At 41.7% G+C, this 7,500-nt stretch overlaps 1 pseudogene; it reads left to right on the top strand.

Moving 5' to 3' along the window:
• Positions 1-1,635: 1,635 nt before the first annotated feature.
• Positions 1,636-7,500, top strand: part of LOC146470667 (uncharacterized) — an 11,374-nt pseudogene continuing 5,509 nt past the window's right edge.

Below are 7,500 nucleotides of genomic sequence, written 5' to 3'. Positions count from 1 at the left end.
TTTCTTGCAGTGAGAATGAAATACAGGGGAAAACGACATTTGTCATACGACTGCTTTTTATTATCCCCGGGCTTTAATCCTTACGTTTTCACCTTTCGTTTAGAGGGTTCACCTGAAAGCCGTTTTCACGCCGCTTAAAATCGGTCAAATTGAAATATCTTGTTTGCATTTTAAGCAATACAAAAACCCTCCATTCATAACGCAAATCAATGATTTGGGGTGTTTAATGAATTTTTGGGTGATTTTTAGGTATATTTGGAAGGAAATAATTTTTCTTGAAGGATTGGTAAAATTAAAAGAAATAAGAAATGTTGAAGATTTAGTGAAGCTTTAAAATAAGAATTTGTAGTTAATAATTAATAGACGGATACCAAGTTAGCCACTAGCAACCTGGGGTGCTCTTGCGTGGTTATCGACTGTCTGTTAGTGTTCCAAAAATCATTTTCTTTCTTCTATCCATTCTTAAAACCTCTTCAAATTTCATTCAAATTCAGGTAGAGCCCCACCTTGAAGGGGGACAAGAACATAGCTTTCTTAACATTTAAATCGAATTTACAGTGGCAGATACATCCATCTGAAGTAAAACTACAAAACTGAATGCAAGGCTGGCACTACGGCAAAGGGCAGATTTATTAGTGGCCAATATTTCGACTAATAGAATTAGTCTTCCCCAGGGCCAGAGCTATACTAAAGGAAAATATAATAACGGCTCCTTAAATTAAAGTTTGAAAAATACATGGAAAAACATGATTGGCTAATACATGATATGATGACAGCGTACTTGTAGACATGAGATAACAAAAATATAGTAACGGCTCCTAAAATTAAAATTTGAAAAAAAAAGATACAAAAAAATGATTGTCTAATACATGACAAAGTATTGGCTAATACATGACATTGGCTAATACATGACATGATAAAGATAAATCCAACACCCCAGTCTCCTTCACGATCACTTATAACCCAGCATTACCTAATATTCAAGAAAGACTTCACAGTAACAGTAACAGTAACAGTAATTTTGTTTCTTCTTCTTTGATTATGCAGTATTCTGTTTATAACACAGAGTAAAACGAAGAAGCACTTGCCTCGGGCCAGATTTTATTAACAGAGTGAAACAAAATATGTTCCTATAAACCTTAATCCATAGAAACGATGCCTCATCCTCCTCCTCCTTCCCTGTTTCTGTCCCTCTCTCTCTCCCTCTCTCTCTCTCTCTCTCTCTCTCTCTCTCTCTCTCTCTCTCTCTCTCTCTCTCTCTCTCTCTCTCTCTCTCTCTCTCTCTCTCTCTCTCTCTCTCTCTCTCTCTCTCTCTCTCTCTCTCTCTCTCTCTCTCTCTCTCTCTGTCTTCTTTGAACGGAAGTTCCGTAAGCACGCTTAGGCTAGGATCACCAGTTTTGTAACCGGAGACGTTTGAGATGAGACAATAGGTTTGTGTGAGTGAGAGATAGGACAAATATTTAGCGACGCGTTGGAAAACCACCAGGAGAATAAAAAACAAGGATTTGTCGAGTACAATTTGTGAGTTCGTGAGTTTAGAGTGTACCCCACAAGTTCGGTACATTTGTGGTACCGGGACCAGGATACTGCGAACTTCAACTGGTTATTACACAACGAGTGAAGGAATTGGAAAATATGAGCGACGGCGAGGAAAGCGCAGACACGAGGCACAGTTGTGAGGACGAACAACAACTAGAAAAGGAAATAGGCAAGGAAATACATAAACTCAAGTACTTTCTGGACGAAACGGACGAGCTAATTAGGCTAAGGGACTACACGGAAATGGATATTGCCAACAGACGAGCAGAGAAAATCGTGGGCAAGTTATCAGATCTTGTTTCGCAAGTGGAGGAATTAAAAATAGATCATGGTGTATCACAGGCTAACCAAGCGCACTATTAGTAATCACGGACGTGACTCTTGCTGATAAGCGGTGTTGTGTTACAAGTATTTCGAAATATTCGATCTATAAGGGTTTGTATGGGAACTCAACGGTTTTGCTTCGAAAATTCATAAAAGTGTATATTTTGCAAATAAAATCAACTTACCCTTTTCCCTTGTGTATTACTTGGCGTTTGCTGGCTCCTCAGGTCGATCTGGTGCGATTTCAGCGAGTTATCGTCATTTTAGTTTTCACTGCCGATACTGTCCACTATAAAAGAAGGGAAGGCTGGAGACCTCTGAGCGAACCCTCGCCACGCGAAAGCCAATAAATTCTAAACAATTCAGCTTCAGCTCCCAGAATTGCCACCAGTGAGGCCGCAGGTTAAAGGTCTACCCGTGAGATTCGTGCTAGCGTCCAAATTCCCTTTCACGGGCTCTAAAAGGGCTCCGTTTTGGAGCGATTCTGACTATCTTCGCTTCGCCATTATGCGCGCTCCCAACGGCTGTCCTACGAAATTCGAACACTCAAGCTTAGCAACCGCGTCACAGAGACAAAATGGCATTCACCCGAGGGGAGGGTCGTTACTTCTGCCCTCGTGCAAATTGACACCGTCGGGGAGCCGGTGCGTGTAATTCGAACGGAGACCACACGCGTGACCTGTCACTTGAAAGTTAACTTGAAACCGCAAAAGGTTTTATTCCTCTGTCACGGATTTACGCAACTCGTTAACGGTTTCAACGGTTCAGACACTGTTCAAATTAATTGGGTGTGATCTTTGCCCAGGCGAGACTATTCATTTGATGCGACTGTTTAGTCAGAAGGGGTCTTGCTAATAAAAATTACTGTCGATCAAGGGAAACCAATGTTATACTTACTTAGGGTGCCACCTGTAGCCACGCTTGCTTGCTGTATTTATGATACGTTGTTGTTGATCCCAGAGGCAAGCCATTTCTTCGGGAACGTTTTCCTTGGAAAGTCCTTGGAACATGCTAGTAAGGTCATTATTATCCCCACTTTCAATCTCAATGGACTCATCATTGAACTTGTCCTTCCAATACTCCTCCCTCTTTTCAGCATTGAGCCGTCGTTTTCGCTCATGGTGGAGCTGAAGAACAACCTCCTCCTTACTCAGATACCGTTTATTGCATTTGGTATGGATGCCTTCTCGTTTTTGCCTGCGTTTAACTTTACTTTGGTGTAGCTTTAACAAGTGACGACACTCCGGGCACTTTGAATCTGGAGGGGAGAACACTTTACACTTTAAAGAGTAAGCCTTTGATTCTTCTTCGGCTGTGGTTCCTTGTTCCAAATCTCTGAAGGTTCCGTTGACGTGTGGGACAAAAACCTGGAGGGACTCTCCAACGAGGAGTGAAATTCCAGAGCAAAAGGACGACTTCTCGACATAATTTATAACAATGCCCACTCGTTCTTTTATTGGCAGAGATTGAATACCAGCAACATCACTTATGTCCCTTTCGCATCCATGCGCTCTAATTGTGATAATGGCATTGGGAGAATTTTCTGGCCTTGTGACAACAATCTCTGTTGACGCTCTAACCTTATTAAACTCCCACTTTTCCATACGCACAAAACATATGCAATGTTGGTTGTTTTGCACCATCTTCCATTCCTGGGGAATAACTAGGTCGCATAGTTCATCCATTAGAGTGTTGGTGATTTCAACTAAAGGACTAAAGTAGTATACCTTCAGCAAAATTAACCTGGTTAGTGTCGAGGTAAGGTCGAGGTAAGGTCGAGGTGTCGAGGTAAATCATTGATATGCATAAGTGTCGAGGTAATGACGTCATCTATTGTTATAACCTAGGGAAAAAATGTCTTCCTGCATACTAATAAGTGTCGAGGTTTACTAATGAGCGTCACTCTAATACAAAGGAAACAATAGACATGCCTAGGCTTGCCCGCTCTATTCCCACCCTGATTGGATCTTAAGATTTGTATGGCCAGTTTGAATAAAAAGCGGTTAGATTTCGAAAGCGCTATCGTTCTTGCAATTGCTTTTGCTGGGAAAACTTTTTGTCGATTTTCAAAACGTTAGTACCGCTGAAAATGGCTTTTTTCACCAACGTTGTTGATCTTCAAGCTGCCTTGAGCGCTTGTTTAACTGTCCGCGACTGGGAGGTGTTGTTTGAAGCCCCGTTTGCTGGGAAAATTTATCTCCGATATTTCAGGTTATTCGTGACGATTATCGATCATTACCGTTAAAAAACAAAACACACACACATATATACACACAAAGTGGCGCTGAAAACTCTATATTTCAAGTTTGTTTGACTATTACAAGACCGTTTTCTCCTACCTATCTCGAGGAAATAAAAAACTATTAAAGTCACGCACCGTTAGTCAGTTAATTATGCGGATCCACGAGCCTTAAGTTGCATACAAATTAGTTCAGTTCTGCTGGAAAAACCCAAGGGAGTATCTTGACGCCTTAGTATATAATCAATTTCATATAACTTAACAAGGATCAATTAAAACACGCGACTTATAATTGCTAGCAATAGAACCAGACAAGAGATACCGTTTAAAAAACTTTATTAAAAAACAATAAAGGGTTAAATACACAGCGATTCCTGCCTGCTTAAATTAATTTGCATGTTATGTTTGGCGCGCACTGAAAAAATAAAACACGCTCACAATTTACTGAAAATTCTTTATTTAAATCGTTTAACAATTCAAGTACAAAGCAAAGTTCTTATGACAGCGTTAATCATCTTTATCCTCGTCATCGCTAGGGGGATAGAATGTCATTTTTGATGTCCTTTCATCCTTGTGTGTGATCGCTCCACAATCATAACATCGACGGAGAGATTCCTTGGTGTGCTTTCGTTCAAGAGGAATCTTGTGATCACATATAGGGCAAACTTTACAGTTATCTTCCCAAAAGCACTTAGGGCATTTCATGACTACGGTATCATATCCATGTGAACTGTTGCAGTGTCGGCACGGATCATGAACTTTTGCCTGAGCTATTGTTGAATTTTCAACTGAGTCGCTACTATTCTCAGCCTCTTCTTCTTCCCAATCATTTTCCAGGCCGCTGTTATGAGACTCTTCAGGTTGGCTATTTTCAGAACTGGTTTCCTCCTCTTCACTGCTGTCTGACAAGTTTTCATCATTAGCCTCATTACCTGATTCGTCCTCTTTATCCTGGTATCCTCTTTCTTTTTCTAACAAATCGCTTAGAAGTTTTTTATTTTTGACCAGTCGCTTATTCACTCCGAGCTCTGCCAGTCCATCTAGGAAAGTATTGAGCGCACGGGGTTTGGCGACATCTTCGTTATGAGGGAGTAACACATACTCGACCAGCTCTGAGATGTTTGTTACTGGTATTGCGCGCTGGTTTCGGAGTAACAGTCCACTAGGTGTCCAGAACAAGATATTTTTAGAAGCAGCCATACTATGCAATAGTTCAGAAGCGTGCTTTCTGGAAACGGCGTTGGAAAGGTTGTTCAAGACATCTTTTATTCTTGGTTCTTCATTCTCGCTTTCATCATCAGAACTTTCGCTTTCTTCATGTTCACTCTCGTGTTCTTCTTCAACCAAATCTATCTTTCTCTTCATATTGATCAGCACTCGTTAAAAGAGAGACACAAATGACCAAATTTCAGAATCCACGGTCTCTTTTATAACATAAGATACCACAAGCTACTAATTGCAGGGGTCAGTAATTCTTGTATAAACCCACTACCCTCTTGCACAAGGACGCGTTTCTTTGTCTTGTAAGGAACATTTCGCTGAGCAAGATTTAGAAGAGCATCCTTATGCGAACGCAATATGGCCCTAACTTCTTCAGACACTGGTATGTTTTCTGTAAGTACATTATAAATAACTTGCAATAACGCATGCAACTGTTGTGGAGTAGCTGTTCTCAAGAGAAACTGACGCTGCTTGGAAGGGCAATCAGAAAGGAGCTGAAGGAAACCTCGGTTGTTCTTTACAACGCGAGACATGATCATGGAATGAGTTTAAGAAAGTAAGTTCCCCCCTTTTATTGTGTAGGGTGTGGGGGAAGCAATAGACTTGAGGAGAAGGAAAACACTAGAAATAAGGAGGAGGAAAAACAATAGAATTGAGGAGAAGGAGAAGGAGGAAGAGGAGGAGGAGGAGGAAGAGGAGGAGGAGGAGGAGGAGGAGGAAGAGGAGGAGGAGGAGGAGGAGGGGGAGGGAAACAATAGAATTGAGGAGGAGAAGGAGGAGGAGGAGGAGGAAGAGGAGGAGGAGGAGGAGGAGGAGGAGGAGGAAGAGGAGGAGGAGGAGGAGTAGGGGGAGGGAAACAATAGAATTGAGGAGGGGGAGGAGGAGGGAAAAAAATAGGGGTTAATTCTATATAAATGTGACACATTCGATGTTTTTTTCAGTTCACGTTAAGTCTTCACTGAGTTGACATGAGTTGGTTCTGTTCTTTCTGCGAAAAATCCTTTAGTAGAAAAGATAACATGCAAAGACATATGTTTAATAAGCACAATGAGTCGCCGAGTTTCACACCATTCAGAGCTATGCCGTTTTCTCCAGAAAAATGTCAGCGGTTTCGCTTCCAGCATCCTTTTACTTCCATGATTGCCGGGATGACGGGGTCTGGAAAAACGGCCTGGGTTCGATCTCTATTGCAACAAGCTTCAGAGACAATTCACCCTCCCCCGGAGAGAATCGTTTGGTGTTATTCACAATGGCAGCCTGCGTACACAGAAATGCTAGTCGCCATGCCACATATTGAATTCGTCAAGGGCATTCCTAAGGCTTTGGAGCAGGATTCCTATTTTAATGTAAACACACGGAATTTGATCGTGTTTGATGATCAGATGATTGACGCCAGTAAAGACAAGCGAATTGTGAACCTCTTTACTCGTGGTTCTCATCATCGTAATCTCAGTGTGATTTATATCGTGCAGAATCTATTCCATCAGGGAAAAGGTAGCCGCAACATAAGCCTTAACAGTCATTATTTGGTGTTATTTAAGAATCCACGAGACAAATTGCAAATCTTGACTCTGGCGAAGCAAATGTATCCCGGCCAAACGGATTTCTTTTTAAATCAGTACGAAGAGGCTGTGAAAAGACCTTTTGGTTATCTGTTGATTGATCTGAAAACCACTACCCAAGACAACTGTAGATTGCGAACAAACGTCCTCCCCAGCGAAGAAGGCTTTAACCAAGCAATATTTCAAGAAAACATTCCTCAAGAGCTTTTAAAATATCTGAGGCAGCAAAACGTAGCGACACCCCCGGTACTTCCAGCTATGGAAGAAATAAAGGGCAGTATGGATGGCATGCTTTCTCGAAACGATCTCCGGGAAGATGAAAAAGCTAAACGATACTTTCAGTTGCAAAACAGATACCTGGCTTTTAAAGAACAATTAAATTCAAGAACACGACCGGAAGAAATAATCAGCGCTGTTCCAGACTTAACATCAAGGGCACTAGATTCTTCGACAGCAACGGCAGCATTCCCCACTCCCCTCAACCCTTTTAACGTAACACCTGAATTAACACAAGCGGTTATCTCTCAAAAACCATACAAAGAAAGCCTCACGCCTGCACCACCCTCAAACCCTGCTTTCCTGACCCCTCCTCCCACAGTAGAAACCCCATCACAA

Source organism: Pavona decussata, unplaced genomic scaffold (assembly GCF_977016875.1).
Source record: "Pavona decussata unplaced genomic scaffold, jaPavDecu1.1 SCAFFOLD_112, whole genome shotgun sequence".
Classification (NCBI taxonomy): domain Eukaryota; kingdom Metazoa; phylum Cnidaria; class Anthozoa; order Scleractinia; family Agariciidae; genus Pavona; species Pavona decussata.
The sequence above is the reverse complement of the archived record's forward strand: the minus strand, read 5'-3'. Positions and strand labels throughout refer to the sequence as shown.